The sequence below is a fragment of the Anastrepha ludens genome, chromosome 6, assembly GCF_028408465.1.
Source record: "Anastrepha ludens isolate Willacy chromosome 6, idAnaLude1.1, whole genome shotgun sequence".
Classification (NCBI taxonomy): domain Eukaryota; kingdom Metazoa; phylum Arthropoda; class Insecta; order Diptera; family Tephritidae; genus Anastrepha; species Anastrepha ludens.
The window spans coordinates 84456459-84481171 of NC_071502.1; the positions used below are offsets into that span (position 1 = coordinate 84456459).

Sequence of the window (24713 nt, forward strand, 5' to 3'; positions counted from 1 at the left end):
AATTGTAGGAGAACCTTGGTCCAAGCACGCAACATTATATGCAGCACTCTATAATTTACATACTACTATTGTGTAAAATATTTCTGCAATATTATTTTCACCATTATGCCACTGAATTGTGTAATTCGAAAGTAGGAAAAATTGCTTATGGCGCTAAAGCGCAGTAACAGGCGTCAGCCAACAGTTGAGCTAATAAGTGAAATAAATTGCTAAAAGTTGACTGTATTAATCATAGAAAATTATGCATGTCACGTTTCACTTTACAGCCTGACGGCACTTTTAAGTCGTGCGTACGCCCATTTTCACCAGCAACACTTCCGTTGGCGTTGGCAGCAGGTGACGAACATGAGTCTTGTAACGAAAATGTCTAAGCCCTTCAATTATAGCACTAATGCTGCTGGCTCATTGAGGCATTCAGTCAGTCGGTGGTACTTTGCACAGTTCTTGCAGCATTTTTTTCTATAAAGTTGTTCCTTGAGGATACGTAAAATTACACTAACATTTTTTTAGAAATTCCAAAAGCGTTTGATGCTTGCCGGTAATTGCGTTAATTCGTGCTTTCAGTCACATTAATTTGTATATTTTTATTGATCGTAGCCTAGCAGCTGCATACCAGAGTAACGTATGTCATCTACAACTGTGTTGGTGTTGTAATGAAGTGTGGCGCTACTCAGCTGGCAAATGAACGGCAATAGCCATGCAAAGATTCGCTGAATACATATACGCATACATATACACATTAATGGTCACCTTACAAGAAAACAAAAAGTCCACCCTACTCCCCTGAGTGTGAAGTATTTTCGCAAGGCATATTCTCCCCTTTATTACTTGTCTCAACTCTTTTTTTATGCATAGTCTCCAAGTTTAGAACTCACGTTGTTGTCTGATTGAATCAGCTAACCGCACCTAGAACAGGCCATCTGAGATAGAATGCAATTGCCTTCGACCCACGCCACTTCATCTACCGCATCAGAGTTGGCACGCTGACTGCCATGTGACTATCGATGGCGCTTAGCACCAACGACCACAATGGTCAAATACTGGCGAAGGGAGCGCAACTAAATGTATGCAAAACAAAAACAGAAAAAGCCGTTTGATGGCCCTATTACATGCCAACCGAGCCAAGCCAAACCAAACGGAGGCACATTCATGCTGTATATATGTAGAGTAGATATGTATGTATGTACTTATATTTTAAGGCATGCATAACAAACAATTGCCTCCATATCTCCATACTAACCCGATTCAAAGCATTCCATGTCAACAAAGTCAACAACACCAACAGCAGTAGCCAAACCAATTACTGCTCACACGTGGAAAATCACCTAACTTGGTTTGCTGGCCACAACCAAACAACCATAGCCATTAAATGTCCACCTGCTATCGATGTACACCTATGCGTGCGAGGGGTCTTTGGAAAGTCGCGCCCGTATTTTGAAATTTGAATACTCCTATATATATATATATACATATTGTATATATATATGTACATGTGCCTACAGATAAGGAAAATCTGCGCCTACCCTGCAGGGAAATCGACTAGTTGCGAACAGGTGCCGCTTTAGTGAATTTTGAATTAGGGAGTAAACGTTGCTTGCTTTTTTCATATATACTACCGGTGAATTTTAAACGGCGTGCCCCGCAACTGCAAGTGCAAGTAGCATTAAATTTGACAAATGCCATCTTTTACATCTCCTTGTTACTTTTTTGATAGTTTTGAAGAGTGTTTTTATTTACAAAATTATATTTAAATGTGTAATTTCCATGGAAAATAAACTAGACTCTAACGTAGCTTGCATTGGTGGCATTGTCACAATAGTCGGCAGAGTAGAACTTTGATCTAATATTTAGAGGGTTTGAGGATCGATTCTTCAGAGAGTCAAAAATATTAAAATTTTGATGTTAATTATATTTTTCTAAAATGATTGTATGCGCCGAAAATTGAAAAATTAGTAATATGTATCTAATAATATAAAATAAAATAATAAATTTCTAATATGATTTAAAAGTGGCACACAATACCGAAAAATATAAATTCTGGCACCGTGTATGCCATTTTCGTATTCCACGCAACTCTTACTAGATAATTTACTTCTTATCACTTTTCCAGTGCTGGTTTAACTGTGAACTTTTAAATTGTATTTAACCTGCAACATTGAGCGTTTAAATTTAAAGTGATTTCTTTATCGAAAACACTACAAAAATCTTGTCATATGCCTAGTGAAAATGTTGCATATTTCTTATGTATGTATAGGTATGCGTCTTGGTGTTGTTCCACAAATGGAGAGAATATAAAAATTCAACCGATAACAATGTCAGCCTTGAAATCCAACGTAGAATCTCTCTTGCCAACAAGTGCTACTTTGGACTAAGTAGGCAATTGAGCAGTAAAGTCCTCTCTCGACGAACAAAACTAACACTCTACAAGACTCTCATCATGCCCGTCCTAACGTATGGCGCAGAAGCTTGGACGATGACAACATCCGATGAAGCGACGCTTGGAGTGTTCGAGAGAAAGATTCTGCGTAAGATTTTTGGACCTTTGCACGTTGGCAATGGCGAATATCGTAGACGATGGAACGATGAGCTGTATGAGCTTTACGACGACATAGACATAGCGCAGCGAATTAAGATCCAGCGGCTTCGTTGGCTGGGTCATGTCGTCCGAATGGATACAAACGCTCCGGCTTTGAAAGTATTCGATGCGGTACCAGCTGGTGGTAGCAGAGGAAGAGGAAGGCCTCCTCTGCGTTGGAAAGATCAGGTGGAGAAGGACTTGGCTTCACTTGGTGTGTCCAATTGGCGCCGGTTAGCACGAGAGAGAAACGACTGGCGCGCTTTGTTAATCTCGGCCAAAATCGCGTAAGCGGTTATCGCGCCAATTAAGAAGAAGATACATACATATACTGGAATCAATAAAATTGAACGATTTACTTGACTTTTTTTAACAATGAAAGTTTTGAAATAATTATTTTTAGAAACTTCTCTACAAAGATAAATTAATATCTGCTGGACGACGCTCGCCTACATTTTTGTAGAGGGTAGAAAATGCCACAAATTTGCCTGGTCAGAGTGACATAGTTTAAGAAAAAAAAAAGAACACGCAGCGCTATGAATATGCTGAGAAAAGAACACGAAAATTTGATAGCTTTGGCAAATTTCATAATAAATGTGTCATAATTGGACGTTAGAAAATATGAGCCTATTTAAAAACTATTGACTGTTTTCAAAATGTTTGAGCATGCGATAAATGCAAACTGAGCTTTGCGGTTAAATCTCTAATTTACCCACATCAGTATAGGTTTGTTGCCAACAGGCCTACAGTATCGAATCTAGCTGTTTTTAGTGAATACTGCATTGATTCTTTCTCGGCTGGTTTCCAAGTCGACTGTATTTACACTGGCTTTTCGAAAGCCTATGTCAAAGTCTCCCATAGAGTCTTATTTAAAAATTAGCTTATTTTAGCATTCATTTAGCTTTTCTGCAATGGATACGCTCTCGTTTGTGTAATAGACATGGTGTTGTAACAATTTATGGTCTTTCATCTACCCCCGTAGCTGCCACCTCTGGTGTTCTGGAATGAAGTATTTTTGGATTGCTTTTATTTGTGCTATTAATGATATCAAATGCTTTATACTGATGACCTTAAGATCTGCGCACTGATTAAGGTGCAAGAGGATGTCATTAGTCTTCAAACTGATATTGTTGGGCTTTACTTGTAGTGTCAGAAGTACGTACGTCTTTCGCTGAACTTGTCCAAGTGCTTTCAAATTCGTGCTAAGTACGGAATATCAACTTGTGTCCTTCAGTGTGTTAGTGATATTAGGCACCTTGGCGTTATCTTTGATAGCAAATTTTCTTTTAATAATCATATAAATCCAATTGCTTCAATGATTCTCCATATTGGGCTTCGTCAGACGGAATGCCATTAAGTTCTCTGATCCCTATAAAAAAATTTTCCCAGATATGCCCTTCGATCTCTGAACTTTATTGATCCCAAGCCATCATATTCTGCTTATATGTAAGTCTCAAGTCTTTAGAAATTCGAAGGTTATACTGTGCCTAACCTTTGCTCATAATACGAGTATCATTACTGGACAGTACATGCATGTCCCTACTTGCTGGAAAGGATTCGTTTTATGGTTCCCCAACGAATTCTTAGGAACCTCTACCCTTTTTAAGGGGAAAACTTTAAGCTCCAGAAAATTTTCAAGTATGCAGTTTTATAGTCCATTGAATTCTACTTTAATAAAGTGTAAGTTTAAAGTGGCTCAAAACTCGAGTTGATTTTTGATAATTTTTTTCTAGATAAAAAGCATTTTTATTCAAATCAGAAGGATTAGGGGGCTTTAACAATTTTTTTATCGTTTATTGTATCAAAATCTCTTTCAATATCTTGAAAACGTAATATTTTTATAACATACATAAAACATTCCTAAATTTCATTTCATTTTAATTTGCTTAAAATCAACTTTAGTACCAGTTTGTGGTGGGTTTAAATTTAAGCCCGGTTCTAAGCAAAAAATCAGGTACTGATTCGACGCCTATGTGACTATAAAAGAACTTTAGGCTGCAAGAAAATCTTTCAAAGAAGTCAAAGTCATCGCGAAGGGACGTGACCATTGGAGGCGTTTTGTAGAGGCTCTATGCCCCATCAAAGAGGACAGGAATTAAAATAATTCGACTATGATTAAAATAAACTATGGTTTTTTCTGAAGCCTCTGTCTAACAAATATAGAACCAGCTTATTTTCGATAATGATTATGTGCCCATTAGTTTCGCTAGAAAGCAGCGTTAAACTGAAAACGCGCACTGATAAACTGGACTTTGGGGTGACGACAGCGAACAAGGAGTGATAATTATTTTTGGTAGTAAAATTTATGGTAACACGCAGCGGAGAATACGTCTGAGTAAATTTAAAAAAAATCCTCTTTATATTTACTCCTGAAAATCCTGTGCAAAAAAAAATGTCTTTCACTAATTCAAGTTTTCACTGCAGGGTCTTTGTACACTCATAAGAATAAATGCCCCCTACACAAGCTATAGAAAAATACAATCGTGTGTGTTGGAACAAATTTTTTGTTGGGCAAGCGTGCCTCTAAAAATATATGTAAGTGATATTTTTTATTTTATTATTTGTTTTCTTGATTTATTTAATTTTTTCTGGTGTGCACCTCACATGCTTTTATGCCTATTATTCTCATTCATAATTACTAATTAGTTACTAAATGTAGGTCGGTTGGCAGTACCTAAGCGTCAAGCGCCATTAAAGAGAGTACGGCAATAAACAAGTCAATAGCACTGGGCGACAATTAGAGGGTGACCTATAATGGACGGGATGAAAATGCGTACATATGAATGGGTGTATGAATGCTTGGGAAATGAAAAAAGTGAAAGTAAGCAAAATTTTTTTTCTGAGTGGTCTAAACTTATTTGTTTTTTTATTTCAGTTTAAATTTTTTTTTGCATTTTAATTAAATATTTATTTCAAATTATTTAAAAAAAGAGGTTAGTAAAATTGTGCGCTTATGCATCTTAGCTGTTACCCCCTTTCGTTATAGGCGGTTTAATTTATGAAATTATTGCTATAATAGAAATCACTAACTGTAATTCGCACGTTCGAGTTATTCGCTGCTTATTAAATGCGTTGCGGCTCGTATGTATTAGTGTAATATGTATGTATGTACATATTTGCATTCGTATTGCATTTTTAGTGTCTTCTCACCAGCTGATTTATCAATGAAAGGAAATTTGTATTTATATATGCATGTTTGCATGTGCTTGTGTGTGTGTGTATGAATGCATGTGCAACACATACCTACACACATACATGTGTATATGTTTGTACATGCAATATACCATTGTCAAATGCTGGAATGGCGAAATCTAGAGCAAAAATCTAATTCAGACAGCAAGCGCGTTGTTCATCTGTTGAATTGCTACATATTACAATAAAAAAAAATAATAATAAAAAAATAAAAATAAAAAATGAAATAAAATACAAAAATAAATAATAAAAAATAAATAAAAAATAAAAATAAACAAATAATATAATCTAAAGTGCGTGCTATGAATTTAATGAACTTAAAAAAACACTGTTGAAAATAAACTGAATATAAAGCGTGATTCAGCAAAGTCAAACATATCGGATGAAAGCGAAAGATGTTTACGAAAAAAAAATTTAAAAGCAAATATGCAAGCATGCATACATACATACATACATACATATGCATGCATAAACCATGGGAAAAGTAAATAATTCATTCATCAATACATATACATATGTACGTATATACATCCCCACACATATGCATACATATGCACCTGTGTTCAAAATAAAAGGAGTTTGATAAATGGAAAAATTTGGATATTTAATTTCTTGTATTTAATTTTAACTATTTTTTTTTTTAACACTGTTCATTTTACAACAAAATTCATATAAATGAAATTTCCAAACTTTGTGCAAGATTTTTAAAATGTAGCAAATTTTCAAACCTTTTAGTAAGAATTTTTGAATGGACGAAATTTTTTATATAGCAAAAAACGTTCAACTCCAAGAAAATTATCAAAAATCAACGAACATTTTTCACGACTTCTAACTTCTACTTTACTGGGCTATATACGAACTCAATTTTTTTTTAATTTTTAATAAAAATTTTGAAATTTTTATGAAATTTTTTTTACTTTTATAAATTGTATTAAAACTTAAAATTTTAGGTTATATCGTTTTTGCTGTAGTAGGTTGAAGTATGCAATATTTTTATAGCAAAAAAAAATTTAATAAATTGTTACAATTTTGCAATATGTCGCAACATTCTGGGTAAGCAGTTTTCTACCCCATACAATTTTGGCAACTAATCACCAGTTTAAAATGGCCCGAACTGCGCGTTAATTTTTGATAATTTTTTTAAGTGACAGTGTTATGCATTTTCTTCGATGTAAGGAAGGTTCGAAATTTTTGAGCCACTTCGAACCGCTCTTTACTGTACTAAAATTTAATGCCCTATAAAACGCATACTCCAAATTTTTCTAAAAATTCTGATTAAAAAGTTTTAAATTTTACGGAAAATTAAAAAAAAAAAATTATTTACCAATTTTTTGTTGTAAACTGAACCATATTTTTGTAGTAAACTAAGTAAACAAAAAATTTCACAACAAAAAATTTCACAATATTTCGCAATTTTTTGAGTAAGCGTTTTTGTAGCTTATTCAATTTTGGCAACTAATGTACCAGTTTAAAATGACTCGAACAGCTCATTAATTATTCACAATTTTTCTTGCATATAACGAATGCTTGAAAAATTTCAGTGGCTTAGAACTTTTACTTTATTATTCGAAAATTTAATGGGCTGTAAAACGAAATTTAAAAAACAATTCGAATTTTTTTTTAATTTCCACAAAGTTGAAGTTTTATTCGATTTTTGTTATAATCTAAACTATAATTTTATAGTAAAATAAGAAAATAAAATTAAATAATAAATAAAAAAAATGTAAATCTTTGTTATAAGTCGCGCTGCTATTATTGTGCGCACAGCTGTATGAACACATACACACACACACATACACATGCATATGTATAGTATGTGGGTACAGAGTAAAGACATTTTCGCGCGCATGGAAAATGCACTAAGCGGAAATCAGCTCAATAACTTTGAAGTGCTGATGTACGCCACTGATAATGAGTCGTGTTTAGTTTTAGTTTTTTTACTGTTGTACTTTGTATCGAATAACTGATATCAGTAATGTAATTGTATTTACATTCGAGGAACATAAAAAAGCTCTTCGAGTCTAATTGCTTTTCTTTATCTACAATAGTACCACTTCTTTACTTTTGTATTTAATTTTCTATCATCAGCATATAAAACGTGAAGTGTACAAAAAAAGCTAAATAAACAGTTGACAAGACTACTGTTTGCTTGTCATTAAACTCTTTTTTCTATAAACGTCAAATTTGTCCAAATTACCTTATCAATCGTTTGCCGCTGATTAGTTTTTTCAATGTTATCTTTGAAGCTGGAAAAAAATGCCTTCAAGAGTGCCTTACCAATGCTGTTTGTAACGTTTTTATAGTAGTTATAGTTATTCCATGGTATTTAAGTGCGCCGCTTTTTGCTTAATAATTACTTTAAGCAACCACGCAATTTCGCTTATCTGTTAAGGTAAATAGCCGACTTGCTTTAAGGTAAATAATTTCAATATTACCCACTCGAATGCCCTTCACTTATTGAACCTTTCAAATACCCAATCGTGCAAAAATGTCCACATTTGCTTTTATTCCCATTATTCTCCTTTGGCATTCATTATCAGCGATAAGCGTTTCACGCACACTCGACCGTCTAGTTGCGCAAATATCAGGCACATTTGGTTTTTCGTCTTTTTTTTGCCACCAATAACAATTTTATGCAAAAAATGTATCATCGTGCATGAAAACATTGCCATATTTAGACATGTCGTGAGGCTTTCAAAATTAATTGCGCGATGTGTGGGAAAAACAAGAACAATAAAAAAGTTACTACGGGTATTGCTAAAAAAATTACCGAGACACATTGGAGTGATGGCGAATCGGCCGATAAGCGCAAATAAAAATTACTACGTCACCAGGTGAACTGTTTACACACTTGCAACTATGCAGGTATACGAGTACTTGCTTTAGTATGTCGATGTGTTTTAAGGTAGTATAAACTGCCAGAGAATGTACGCCATTTAAACATTCTTTGCACTGGTACTTCGAAATATGCGATTATACAACTGCGTTTAATTTCAAATGAGATTCGTGTGAACTGTAAAAAAAATGTATAAACTTTCGGGGGTTTTCGGCTGCGTTATAAATTTAATAGCTTTCATACTAAACACAATTTATGACTTTTTATGGATAAAAATAGATGACAATTTATCATTAGATAACAGATAAAAAAGCGTTTGATTGTAGCAGAGGATCCGCTTAAAACGGTGAAATTTTAATCAAGTTTGAACTGGCTCACACGATTGCCTACCTAGAATTAACGACAGGGAAGGCTTTTCCGTATATTTGGTAGGATAGGAAGCGAATCATCCGCCTTAAGATGCTCGCTTCTGAGCAAACACTGAAATTCGATCTCTACTGCAAGCAATTTATTACCATATTAAAGCAGACGATCGCTCACAAATGGCTGAAATAGATGAATAATAAGATTGTTGTATACCGCATTCGTCGTATAGTCCAGACCGTCACTTCTAAGCACGAAATAAAGGCATTTCCTTACCTTAAGTGTTGAGTTTTCTGTTGTTGGTTTTTTATTCCTAATGCGGGCGCGGGTTTACATTTTGTGTAATCAATGAGATTTCTGTAGAAAATAGCTTACAGGATCTACCTCTCTCTTCTGCATTAAGCTTGATTCCTCAAGCTGATGTGGAAAAGCGTTGAAAAATACGTTTCGTTTTTTGTTTTTGTCGGGACAAACTAACAAGTGCAGCACACAGACAGCATTAAGTCCATTGCACTGCACTCGGGCTCCCTTTTTAGTGTTCTTTAAGTCTACCCAGCCTTCGAAGAAATCTGAGTAGATTTTGTGATGCCAAGGAGCCAAGGTGGTCGCTTCTTAGCACATGAGAGCCAATGAGCTCAAGTAGAGTCGAGCGAAGGACGGGCAGATGCACAGAAAGTTGTCCGCTGTTTCATCCTCCTCTTCACATGCTGGGCAGAGTACACTGTCTGAGATGCCTACCTTTTCCATGCGCTTCGCTCATAGAAAGTGGCTCGTCCTCATTCCAACCAGCTGCCTAGAGCCCCTTCTCTTAAGTGATCTGCGACAGTCGGTCGGACAGACAGGTAACATCAGTTTTGTCCATCTGCAGCCTGCCTCTCTCACCCTGCCAAGCTCGCTTATGGGTTGAAGTAACCCCTTTGCTGACCATGGGGTGCTCCATGCAGAACTGGCTCCATTAAGATCAAAAAAGTTTGAATCAATCTCCAGATAACAGTATTTGCCTTAGTTTACACCTTTTTAATTAGACAAGATTTAGATTAGTTCATTGATGCTTCCTATTTTCAAAAACTCTGATTGAAAATTATATCATGTAAAATAAAATTAAAATTTTTCTTCTTTTGGCTCCCATGACTAGTAAAAAACGTTCTTTTTTTTAATAACGGTCACCTTTCAGCATTGGCACCTTCCAAGTGAATTTTTGCCATGAAAAAGTTGCTTATAAAAAATCGATCTGCTTTTCGAAGCTAAGACTATGGCTGTTACAAGACTCACATTGAAAAAACCATTCATGATCCTGTAGGCTATGTATACTATACATTCTGAAGCAGTAAGTCCAGGTAAAGGAGTGCTTTTAACCACTTATCTCTTTCTTCAAAAAATCTTCTTATAATTGGCGCTTCCATGTATTGGTTGTTTGGCCGAGCTTCTCATACTATTTGTGGGGTGCGCCTTGATTATTTTCCACAAATTGAAAGACCTACAGTTTTAAGCTGACTCTGAATGGCAGATGAGGGAGCTTTGAATGGGATATAAGTTTTCTAAAAATTCTTGCAAAAAGTTGAAAATTTTAGTATTAATTTTAATTAATTAATTTAAATAAATTTATTAAACTTTTGTGAGTTTTGTACGAAATTTGCAACCTTAGCTTACTTTGATGTATAAGGTTTTTTTTTTTGTTATACAACCAACTATGTTTTTATTTTTATAAATTAGCGAAAATAATTTAGAATAAAAAATATTGCGATTATTGTAAAAAGATAAAGTCTCGGAATTATGTGCGCAGAAGTGTACATACAAGAGCTCATTTAGTACTCGCAGTACTCTTAGTACTCTTTGCACAGTTAATCAACTGAGATTTTCCTCTTTTGCGAATTCTTATTTTTCACTTGATTGTAATTGATTGCTGAAGCCAGGCAGTGAACGCAATTGAAAAAGGTATATACATACTTGTATACATACATACAGATAATAGTTGCACGCAATATAACGATCAATCTAGCTTTAGTAATACTCTTCGCGCCAAATGATAGCAAAAATGACAAGGTCGCGTCTTATCATCAGGCCTCATATCTGCACGTTTCAAGTGGAAAGTGTGAAACTATTATATAAGCATTTAATTAGATACCAGTTTATTTAACGTGCATGAAAAGAAATACAATTTTTATATTTGAATTTTACGCTGATACATTAGGCAGCTACGCACGGTAATGAGCATTTGAATGCAATAAATTTCGCAGTTAATTTTATTTGCAATTCTTGCTGATAGCCTTTGTTGCTACGGGGCTTAGTTGTGTAATGTTCTAATTTATAATTATTTTTCATGTAAATAATTTTCTAATGTACAGTGAAAACTCAAAAATACGAATCTCGTTGTGATGAAAATTCTTCATAGTTGTTCAGAGAAATTTTGAATATCAAACACTTCGATCGAAATTTGTAGGTTAAAATCCTCTGCATGAGCTATAAACACAAAAATAAATATAGAAAATCGAAAACCTATATGCAATTTTATATCAAAACGTTTAAAACCTTCATAAGCCGTAATTACAAAAAATCAAATTGTTCGGACTCCACTATTCCTACGATACTAAAAAAAAATTTTAAGTACAAAATACTCACAAGCCAATTTTAAACCAATAAAAATGTTAAATATAAAAAGTCCACTTCACTTAAAACAAACAACTTCCAAAGTAATTTTTCAGAAAATATTGTATGTAGGCCATAGGATATTGAATTCTTCAGAGAAGTTGGTATTTTATAGGTCTATATTGTGGCCCTATGCTGTATAAATTTATAGTCCGACAAGTTCTTTGCTACGGATCGCAGTCTTGGACAATAAGTGAAAAAGACAAAAAACCAACTCTAAGTTTTCTAGAGAAAAAATTTGAGACTAATCTTCGGTAGCGTATCAGGTGGAACCATGAATTGGACCAACTTACAGGAGAGAAAAATGTTGTGAGGTTCATCAAAGTTCAAAGACCCTGAGAATGGACCTCGCGAGAGCATAACGAAAAATAATTGACGCTAAAACATTTGCAGCGAAAGCAAGAATCAACGAAGGACCGGGGCAAATGGAGGCATTTTGTGCAGCAGGCCAAAGCTCACACAGAGCTGCAGCGCCAAATGATGATGATATTGTGGCTCTTAGGTTCGATCGGTGCTATTTGTTACTGTGTGTGTACTTGTAAATATAATTATAACACATTTTTTTCTAAATCTCTTTAACTAAGGTATTATCAAGCTTTTGACGTCTCATTAGTGTAGCGAAATTATCGATATAACGAATTATTTTTCCTTCTCCTTCAACTTTGTTATATAAAGGTTTCACTGTACTTCATTTAAAGTAGTCTGCGAGCAATATTTGTTGATAACCCGTCAAGGCTCCCTTTGACTTTCAACTTTTGACGAACTAATCTTTGATTCACCTAATAAATTTCAATGATTAGTAAACGCTGTTAACTTGCGCCTTTATCAGTCACACTTTTCTGATAACACATTCCAAAAAAATTGTATTCCATTGGCGATTTTTCAATAAAACAAAAGCTAATAATTCTAATAAGTACTTATAATTCTCAGAAGTTAACCCGTTTTACTCCGCTGTTACAACATCCGTGGCCTCCTGCATACCGGTATGATGAGTTCTTTTAAGGCCCGGTTTCATCCTGACAAATGAGAAAATTTCGCAGGGATGCACTGTGGTTATATCCGTTCTTATTTACTGAGGAAAGTTGAAAAATATTGGTTATTTGTGAGAAGAAATAAACGAATTGATGATGACTGCGATGCCTCAAAATGATCATGTGTGAAAAAGAGAGGACATTGGACGATTTTTCTTACTCTGTGAAAATCAGTTATCGATTTAGGGCTTTTAATACCGCCATCCAGTATGAATAATTCCACTGAATAGTTAAGGAAGTTGTGACGACAGTTGGTTCTTCCTTAAAAGAGTGTCCTGGCCGCTTTATATCTGGCCACAGACTGTCAACAGTTTTCTCTTAATATTTATGAAGGCAAATATTTATAACTACAACAACAAAGAGTTGTGGATGCTTCTAAGGGAGAAAGACTAGATTGTTGACCGGCTCTCAGCGATCTTGAAGGAACCAGCTGACTTGCTTACGTCTTGGGGTTGTGATGGCGGTTTGTTTATGAAAAAATAGAGTTTTTATCGGTGATATAGGAAAAAAATCAACTTAGATACCGCTCATATTAGTTCGTTGTCGTCTGAGTAACAACTGATTGGACGAGTGTGTGAATACGTTGGAATGAGCGGGCAGAATTCTTGTGCCGAGTCCACTATGACTCTCAAAATCTTTCTTCGGGTGATGAAACTTGTAATTTATCATCATTGAATCCCCTGCTCGTGTATATACTATAGTATAGTGCATCCTTCGAGAAGATTTTAGTATCATTGTCATCCTTGACAAGTTCTAAAACAGCCAAACTATTTGCACATTATATTCCGGTCTACCCGGTCTATTATGAAGGGTGGTCAATCGAGAGGTATCGGATTTAAAATTGAAATAAAACAGTGAAAGTTCAAATTGTTTCATCAATTCTGAATGACTCGCTATTCACTGTTACATTGACGCCGGCCTCGTCTTTGAAGAAATATGGGCCGATTATCCCGCCAGTCCACAGGCCGCACCAAACGGTTGGTTTCAATATGTAATGGCTGTTCTTGAGTGGCTTCGCTTTACTCTTTAGCCTAAATACGGCAATTTTGCATATCGATATATGTAATAGGACTATGAATAAGTTCGTTTCGGTTTTACAACAGATGGCGTAACTTGATTATTATTCCATCGATCCACATTTCCAAACATTCATTGGAGAGCTACTGTCGTAAGGCACAAACGTCAGTATAAGTTTTTTATTTGAAGCGTAAACAACAATATTTTTACCACACTTGAAAATGTCGAATTTCGTGCCAAATAATGTGTTTTTGCGGGGAATTCTTCTTCATTATTTTAATATGAAGAAAAAAGCAGCCGAAAGTCATCGTATCTTGGTGGAAGTTTATGGTGAGCATGCTCTATCTGAGCGAACGTGCCAGAAGTGGTTTGCACGCTTTAAAAGTGGTGATTTTGGCTTGGAAGACGAAGAACGCGAGGGTGCGCCGCCAAAGTTCATGGATACCGAATTGGAGGAATTGCTCGATCAAGATCCGGCTCAAACGCAAGAAGAGGTTGCAAAAACTTTGGGAGTTGATCAATCAACCATTTCCAAACGTTTAAAAGCCATGGGAATGATCCGAAAGGTAGGCCATTGGGTGCCGTATGAATTGAAGCCAAGAGACGTTGAACGCCGTTTTATGGCATGCGAACAACTGCTTCAACGGCACAAAAGAAAGGGTTTTTTGCATCGAATTGTGACTGGCGATGAAAAGTGGGTCCATTACGACAATCCAAAACGTCGGGCAACGTATGGATACCCTGGCCATGCTTCAACATCGACGTCGGCGCAGAATATTCATGGCCTGAAGGTTATGCTGTGTATCTGGTGGGACCAGCTGGGTGTTGTGTATTATGAGCTACTGAAACCGAATGAAACGATTACGGGGGATGTCTACCGACGACAATTGATGCGTTTGAGCCGAGCACTGCGAGAAAAACGGCCGCAATACGCCGATAGACACGACAAAGTTATTTTGCAACATGACAATGCTCGGCCACATGTTGCACAAGTGGTCAAAACATACTTAGAAACGCTCAAATGGGATGTCCTACCCCACCCGCTGTATAGTCCAGACCTTGCGCCATCCGATTACTATCTCTTCCGATCGATGCAACATGGCCTGGCTGACCAGCACTTCCGTAATTACGATGAAGTCAAAAAATGGATCGATTCGTGGATTGCGGCAAAACCGACCGAATTTTTCACAAAGGGAATCCGTGAATTGCCAGAAAGATGGGAAAAAGTAGTAGTAAGCGATGGACAATATTTTGAATATTAAATTTGTAACCATTTTACGTCAATAAAGTTTCAAATTTCGAAAAAAACCGCACGAACTTATTCATAGTCCTATTATATCCATTAAGCCAAAAATGGGCCTCATCGCTGAACACCATATTAATTCATATTGATCTAATAAATAATAATAAAAAATGTGAAATGAAAACTACAGACATTTTTCAATGTGGTAAATTATAATTAATAACGTAACAAAATATGCAGTACCTTTTGAATTTATTTGCCTTTTATGAAAACTTTATTTACTTCACGGCCGACAAAGTTGGCAAGCCATCCTCCACCGTATGCTACTTTCGACACTTTTTGAAAACGACCTAAACAATGCCCTCAATTCTACTATCGGCTGACTGTCTATACAGGTACGAATTTATTGACACCATTTTTTCGTAACTTTTGGCAAACCCATTTCTTTTCACTTTCCTTTCGCAATTGACAGCTCACCAAAAGCAACAACTAACTGCCCTGGGTAGCTTGGTCTTCACAGTGAATAAATATTGTTTTCACCCATAAACGGAACTATAATCATACATCATTCACTATTTTTCTTTCTGTTTAATTTTAAGTATTGTGATAATTGATGTGTTAAGCCTCAATTCATGGAAGAAATATTAGTTGCATAATTTATTTCACAAATATCTCGATTGTTTTAATCTGTTCTTATGACTAATTCACTTTTGCGTTACACGAGTATGTGTGGGTGTATATGCTAACACACTAGTATTTTATATGAGCTTCTTGTTTAAGTGATTGTAAAAGTAGCAATTTAAGGTAAAAAGCTTTAAAAAAAGCTGGTAGTAAATTACTTTAATTTGCTTGGATAATTTTTAACATTAAATGCACTACCTCGATTTCCTTCCTTTTTACCCGGTTCATGAATACTTTGAAGCTTTTTCCTTCACCGCCAATTTTTTTTCATGTTCACCTTTTGGCCTAGATAAATTTATTGCTTTAAAGATCCATATAAATATACATACAAACACACATTCATTCATACACACATGCACACATTCATGCAATTTTATCGATTTTTCCTAAATGTTACACGCCAAGTGTGAACATGATAGATTATCCTAACTCAATTTGAACAATAAAAAAGTAAAATAAAATAAATATCGAAAAAATCACAGCACGTAAAATCAGTAGAAAGTTGTCGCCGAAGTTTACGTGTTTGGCCACATACACACACACACATCTACTTGTACACAAGTAAGCAATGATTTGCGAAGAGTCAAACATGGCAGCTGAATTTTGGGTAATAAGATTTTTTGATAAAGGTCGTCAGCTGAGCAGCGGAATAAACACATTACTTAATGCACAGTTAGCACAACTACACGTGCATATATGCATAAAAATACTTACATATATTGACCGGTTAGCGGCTACGATGGCATGAGAGTGTGGATTGTAGAAAACAAATCCTCTGCAGACGTGCTTACATAGCATTTTATGCAATAAGTTGAACTTTTCGTATTAGATAATCTTTCTCATGTTTACTTTCACTACTTTTAGAGTAAGCAGAAATTAGGCAAATGTATGAAAATATACGCAAATGTATGCGCCGTACTTGAGTGCATTTAGCGAGATATATAGAACAAATAAAAATGAACGACTTTCTTTGAAGCAATGCGAAAGGTGTCTTTTTATAGATAGACTTCTAAACTAAGAAATCGGGGAGGCAAGAAGCCGTGGCAGAAGCCATTTAACACTCCGCGACAAAGCGATACCACCGCAACATGCTGACTAGTTTTGACTAATTTTATTTTCTTTAAAAATATAAAAGTATAACTCATACAGAAACAAAATTTTTCTAATAGCGGTCGCCTCTCAGCAGGCAGTGGCAAACCTCTGAGCTTATTTTTGCCATATGAAAGCTCATCATAAAAAACAGCCATATGTCATTCAAAGGCGGTGTAAAACTGTAGGTCCCTGCATCAAGAAACATTAAGGTGCACACCATAAATAGGAGAAGGAGCTCGGCCCAAGCCGCAAAAGGAGTGTTATCGCCAACATTGTCTAACAAAAATCATATAGGTATAATTCCAAATTTCAAATATATTCCACACATTTTAACTCCAAATACCACTGTTTTTAAATCGAATTTCTACGAAAATTTTTGGTATACGGTTTTATAGCATATTAAATTTTAATACAATAAAGTACAAGTTGGCAGTTGTTTAAAAAAACCCGTTGATTTTTTATAAGTGTTTTTTCCTGATGGTAGTATGCTTTTTCTTTATATACCGAATGCACGACCTCTTTTTTGATATGAAAAAAATGCGAAGCATCGAGGGAAATGTTAAGCGACTTCAACCTTTCACTCTGCTGTACTAAAGTTTAATAGAGAATGCAACTGCGTACCCAAATTTTATTTTAATTTTTTAAACATTTTGAAAATTTGATGAAAATCTGTCAATTGTTTTTATAAAATAAACCATATATTTACAAAAAGTAATTAAATTTAAAAAATAAATAGTAAATATAAACCTTTCAATATATATATGTAGCTCTATTATAATTCTGTTGCGGTGGAGGGTGGGGGGCCCTCGATCTAAAAGTTCCTGGAACATATTCAGAAAATTCAAAATACAGGTATATTCCTTCAAAGTGATATTATCGTCTTGAAAGTATTCCTCATCAACTGCAACACACTTATGCCAGCGTTTGATCCAGCTCTCGAAAAATTTCTGGAACTCGATTTTCCGTATAGCCATCACAGCCGTCTTCGATTTTTCCATTACTTCCTTTCGGCTGTTAAAACGCCGAAGTGGTTCCCCGTATAGGTGTACTGCCTCGATTAAATAGAAAAAAATCACAAAGATCCATATCAGGTGTATTCGATTGCTATTAGATGGTATTCGTTTCATTCTTGGTCGAAAATTTTCGGATAATGATGCCAATGTGCGACGGTGCGTTATTATCGTACAAAATCCACGAGTTGTTTCCCCACAAATCCTTTCCTTTTAGGCGAATTGCTTAACGTAAACGTCTCATAACGCCCACATAATTATTATTTCCTGTAGTTTCAGGGAGGAACAAAGGGCCACTAGACGCCAAATAATAGTCCTTATTAACTGTCTGACCTTCTGGCGAAAATTCGTGGTGTACCATAACGTTGTAATCCATAAAAACCATGAGCATCGCTTTTTTTTTATTTAAGGTGAAGTGGTTTTTTTTGGTTTTGTTTCATTCAGAGTCGCTATGTCTGGATTGGGTGTCGTACTCATGAATCCACGCCTCGTCACCAGTAACGACGCATGTTGAATGTTGGGTCGGTTTCCGCCTTGGAAATCATGTTCTTGGCGAAACCATCGCCGATCCCTTATTTACATTAAATTCAGGTTTTTTGAGTCCAACTTTGCAGCAACATGGCGCAAACTCAAACCATTACCTACAATACTCTGAACAGCAATAAGCAATGTTCAAGAGCTCTGCAAGCGTTCACGTCACTCGTAAATGGCTGCTTTCTTTAGAGTATCATTACCGAAACAGTGTCCCAACATTTCTAAGGTTTTCGCACCATTGAATACATTTTTAAAGCAAAATTTAATAGTTACAAATTCAAATCCTTTTTTAACTATCCGTTGCATATATTTTTTACAACCTTCGGCTGGGCACCCGGGTCTGGCATTTTCTCGTCTTGTTCGAGGATCCTTTTTAAAAGGTTAGAAACTTAACTTTAGGAAGCTGCCTGGAACCTCCAGTCGTTAGCTATAACAGAATATTGTTAAATTCACGTCGAAAGTCGAAAAAGTCTGCGGAGAGAAGTCTGACCGGGGTACCAAACGGAGGGTTAAACAAAGATTTGGCTATCGAACCAAAAAATAAGAACTGAAATCAGTTGAATAGGCGCGTCACCTGGCGGTTGTTCCGGGAACTTTTCGATCAGGGTGGTATAGTTGAGCATTTCGAAAAGTCTTCTATAGCCATTTTTTGTTTGTAATAGTGTCCCTATCATTAACGAACGTTCGTCGTGAGAGTAATTGGTGCGTATTTCCTTTTTTAAGTGTTTGACAGAGTTTCTTTTTCAATTTCAGCCGGAAGCCTAAAGCAAAGAACAGAAATTTGGCCTTGGCTGATATCTTAGTTTACTACAAATAGAATAAACAACTTAGGCAAAGCATCGAACTGGGGGCCTTTGAATTGCTTCATTATTCCGTCCGCTAATGCAACTGCTTCTGTAGGTAGTAGGGGGAAAGTTAATTAAAAATATACGCTGAGTGTGGCAATCGTCCCAAACATGACGGTGCCACGTCAAAATAACTACTTGATTGAGAATTAGTTCAGTCCTAGTCTGGGAATAAACCAGTCTACTGCCGAGAATAAGCATAAGTACTTGCGCCTGCATGTGTATGTAGGTATGTATTTGTGTATTCGCCATTGAAGTGCATTCAACTTTGGACTCGCAGAGTTTAGAAAATATTTCATTAATACTGACACTGGCAAAATAATAAGAGCACTATGATTAAATTAATTTAAATACACAAGTATGAGTAATTTAATTATTAATTAAATAGTCAATAATAATATAACTAAATAGTATTCCTATTTCAATTTTATGAACTCATAGTTGGTTGATGTGAATGATGGGATTATTCGCTTACAAAGTCCAATTAACTTGAAGGCAAATGATTATCTATCATATTTTGCGATCGGTTTTGGTCATTCTGTAGCTTGAATTTCACCACAAATTGAGCTGAAAAAATATTTCCTGAGGAGATTTATTTTTTACTCAACAGCTATGGTTGCAAACAAAATTGGTGCAATTATCGAAATGCCAATTAATTCGCTGAAAGTAACAGTTCTATTAAGAGGGCGTACCTTATCACAAAGTTCATTGAAAAGCGATATTTTGCAAACTAAGCTCGGTAGCCGAGTGGGGAGCTGTATTCGCGAAGGGAATTGCCCGCCTTGGAACTGCTATTTGGCTACTTTAGGCTTCTTTTGTTAGGCAACGGCAATCCAGTGTTAAGCGATTCATCTAGAGATCTTTGAGCTGAATATTCCGCAGGCCATTATTGAATTGAAAAGGTCGAGAGCAGTAAAAAGGTCTCGGAAAATTGGATCGAGATGAGGCGCAGTCATGAAGACAGAGGGGATTTTTTTTAATTTTTCAATAAGCCATAACATGGCTGAGCAAACTGAGTTTAGCTTATTTTATATCCTTAAAAAGAACAGTCGATTTGTGTAAGACTAGCTGGTACTTGTAAGAGGTCGCCACCTACTTTTAATACAAAAATATGGATTTATTAAATCGTAAAAATTATTTGGAAAATACGTTTAGAAAACATCGAATGGATGTCATACATATGTATGTATACGAGGGTGGTTTGAAATGTTCGTGCAAAAAAAAAACTACTTAATAGTTTAGCGTCTGAAAAATAGTAATTCGTTTCTGCAATCACCTTCTCGTTTGAATAAAATTCGTTTCTCTTCAACCATTTCTTCAAATTGCGGTACGAATAGTAAGTCCGTTGGATCTGAATGAGCCAACTCTGGAGAATAGCAGGCATGTGAAACGGGTTGGAACCCTATTTGCATTAATGTTGCGACTACAACAGCTGAGGCGTGAACTGGTGCGTTGTCGTGATGAAAAACGAAATTCATTCGACTTCCTCGATTCAAACGAATGCCTAATGCAAAGAAACAGATCGATCTGGCTGAAACTTGGTGTGTGTACTCACAAGAGATATTACTAACTAAAAATAACCACGATACGCACCAGTAGAGCCATTTCTCTGACTTTGTACGAACTTTTTAAACGACTCTGGTATATCGCTCATTTTCTGGAAGAAAGCCATAACTCCAAATTCAGAAATGCGAGAAATTCAAAATTCAAATTTTGAAGTTTACTATGGCTCATGAAGTAAAAGTAAATACACATTTTTATATTATCACATATTTATTTTAGAAATGTCATTTAATTATATTGACTAGCACCCGCCCTAACCCATATAAGAGAGTAAAGTATTTTAGCATTTATTCATCCCACCAAAACCTCATAGCTATACTCAGCCTATATATAGTAAGGCATGAAATTAAACGGACGTTCCCATTTTGTTGCCCGCCACTGTATATGTGCATACGTATTTGACATAGAAAGGAAAGCAAGTGTTATGACGCTATTTTGTTAGCAAATATTTTCGTCCGCCACTCGCCTGTCTGTAGTCACAGTGACGTGCTTAAGGTGCACACATGTACGAACTTTTCCATAAGTATTCATATATATACATATATACATAATAACAAAACACGTGTCTGACGAACACTTATATGCTCCATTGGACGCGTTCGGCGTGTTAACCTACTTTCAGTTGGCGCTGTACGTGTGGCTCAGGCGGGGACTTTTACTACTCTGTCTCTGCTCGTCTTTGCAAATTTTTTGCTGTAGGGTTTGCCCATTAAAAATATTGTCCTTTTTATATTTATTTATCACTTTGACATCTTTCCGGCACGCATTTTTTCTCACAATTTTACTTTGTTGAACAGGAACGTTGCGGAAAAGGCATAGGGGATTTTTATTTAATGAAAAAGAGCCCTTTTGAGTAGCGCATGCGAACAGTTGAGTTTTTCTGTCATTTATGAATATTAATGCTTTGAAGAAAACTTAGAAAAAACAGGTAGCAGCCGTACAGCAAAAGCGAAGAGAGCAATGTATGTTGTTGTTGCTTTCGGTCCCTAGAATGTCAAAATCTATGAAGAAAGATTGACAGTTTAGAGTAACTTTTTATTTGACAATTTAGAGACTAAATAAATAGAAGAAAATGAACCTTGCAACCTTGTTACTGCTACCTGCTTAATGTGCCTTGGAAAAAAAAAATGCCGGGAAGGAATATCATATCAGCTAAAGTACAACAATCACACAAGCGCAATGAGGGGGACGGTCAAGTTTCAAATTTTCTTTAACTTTCTTTGTCAGCCTTAGTGAAATTTCTATTCATGTGTACATTGTTGTCTGCAGAAAGCTTCACTCAAACCAAAATTTTGATATTTTCATGTTTTATTTGAAAACCATGTAATGATATTTTGATTGCTTGATCAAATTTCATACTCAGTCACAACGGAATTTCGACTATTTACTATTGCACACCAACGAGCAGTGGTTGTTAGTAGAGTTTTGAAGATAAAAATATTTGAGCAAATTTTGAAAGCAATTTGACAGGCTTTGGTGTACAAGAACCAAGAACTTGGTGGTAGCAAAATATCAGCGAATAAAAAAGTAATTGTAGCAATTAACGACAGCGATTTAGCTGCTAACAATTCCTGCTACTCTAATTTGAAGCGGCTTAAATCAAAACTGCTACCCCGTGTGTAAAAATTAAAGATGTATAAAGTCTTAATCCGCCCCGTGCTATCCTACGGGTGTGAGCTTTGGGTGCTAAAAGTTGCTGACATTAAGCAGCTAATGTATTTTGAAAGAAAAATCGCTAAAAAAAAGTCCCGTACTATCCAATATTAAGGTTCCAAGTTCGAACTAGATATAATCAAGAATTGGAGCTATTAGTCGAAAACTTTATGAAAATGCCCATAAAGCGAGCAACCTGAAAAGCGCGTGAAGTCTGCCTGGTTGGAGATCGAAGAAGAGGACACTCAAGAAAGGTGGGAATATGGCAGCGAAGATGGGAAGCTGATCTTAAGAAGCCAAACAGGGTTCGTTGGAATGATATGGCTTTGAATAGGGAGAGATGACTCGTAGTTGAGAATGAAGCAATGGTTCATCAATAACTGTGATGCTAAGGAGAACCAAAAGAAGACAGTCTTTGGTTGCTTTAAAATATGTCCTCAGGGGTTACCAGTATAAGCTTTTGGACAGCTCAAAAAAATTATTGCAAACAATTTCGTTTAGATAGTCGCTTGTTTGTCGAACGTATTAGGGATCAAACTCTTCAAGAAACTATTAATTAGTTGTGGACGTTTTTTTTACATGCAACATACGAGGTATGTTCAAAAAATGAGGTGAATTTTCAAATTTCGCGGGCTACGTACATTCGACTTTCGATTATTATTTTTTCATGTTGGTATACTCGTCTCGAAAATATGTTCACGGTTATAGCAATATTGTTTGTTTAGTTCGTTTATGAGAGACATAAATAAGACAAGTGTTCGGCGATTTTCTGCTATCGAAAAAATTTATCAAAGAAGTTGCATCAAATTTTGTGTAAAAAATGGAATTAAGTGAGAGTACTCTGGGTCAAAAAAATGTTTACTAGTGGTAAAAGCTTTTCACAGAAGGTCGTCAAGATGTGAATGACGACGCTCGCTCTGGACGCCCCAGCACATGAACAACCGATGAAAATGTTGAGAAAGTGAAGAAAATGGTTATGGAGAATCGTCGAATCACAATTAGAAAAGTTACTGAGGAAATCGGCATATCAGCATATCGGTTGGCTCATGCCATGCAATATTTTCGAAAATTTTGGGCATGAAGAGTGTGTCAACGAAGTTCCTTCCAAAATTCCTGAAGTTTGACCAAAAACATCGCTCCGGAATTGTTGAATGACGTCGAGGATGATTAAGATTTGCTTAAAAGGGTCATAACTGGTGACAAAATATGAGTATATGGTTAGACATCGAAACCAAAGCCCAATCGTCCCAATGAAAGAGTCCAGGAGAGCCAAGACCAAAAAAAAAACACGCCAAGTTCGATCAAATATCAAGGTTTTGCTCACTGATTTCTTCGATTACCATGGCGTAGTGCATAAGGAGTTCTTGCCACAAGATCGTACGGTAAAAAGGGAGTATTACCTTGAAGTTATGCGCCGTTTGCGGGAAGCAATACGAAAAATACGCCCTGAATTGTGAAAAAAATGCATGGCTTTTGCATCATGATAATACACCTGCTCACTCAATTTTGCTTGTGAGGGGTATTTGGCCAAAAACAACACCGTTATTTTGTCTCAGCCACCGTATTTAGCAGATTTGGTCCCCTGAAACTTTTTCCTGTTCCCAAGATTGAAGATACCCATGAAAGGGCGACGTTTTGCGACTATTGAAAAGATAAAAACCGAACCGCTGAGAGAACTCAAGGACGTACCAAAAAGTGCATATCAGAATTGCTTCGAGGATTCGTATTATATCTGAGGGGGACTATTCAATAGGAAATGATGAATAAATAAATATTAAAAAACAAAATCAAAATTCACGTCATTTTTTTAACACACCGCGTATAGATATGAATATCATCTTATTTTTTATACTCACTTGGCCAAAACTGGGCTTATTTCATGCCAGTTACGATATCTTTGGCCTTATTGCTCAGAGCACCTAAAACCACTGGAAACTTCGTATGCATCACAAAAGAAAACTTTGCAGGATTGAAGCATATACATCTGGATTTTTGCAGTTGGTCTTTTGGTCTTGGTCTCACTTTTTCCTTAAAAAACAAAAACCATAAAATCTCATGCGCTTCTGGGTGGTTGATTCTGTTTAGAAGGCATTTCGATCGGATAACTCGTTGTTGTCGTGTTTGCTTCGACATAAACTGTAGGATTTATATAGGAGATCTTCATGGACAGTTCGACGGAAAGAACCCTCAGAAACATTAAGCGCCCTACGCAAGTGCACTCATTCATTTTGATAGGCCCTCGTCAATGATCTATTGCACTTGTTAAATAAGTTCTACAGATCGGGCAGTGTTAGAACGTTCATCGTGTTGTTTGCGTCTTGCAACAGATTCTGCATCACCCCCTGATGCTTCCAATTCACAGCGAATCTTATGAACGAATGAACATGCGCACTTAAGAAAATTAGGGACTTCCAAATCGGGGGGATTTGCAC

General features: G+C 36.0%; 1 protein-coding gene across 3 annotated transcripts in view; it reads left to right on the plus strand.

The window, feature by feature from the left end:
* The window catches only part of LOC128866047 (probable serine/threonine-protein kinase DDB_G0282963), a 285646-nt gene that overhangs the window by 203779 nt on the left and 57154 nt on the right, over nucleotides 1-24713 (plus strand). The window lies entirely within an intron of this gene.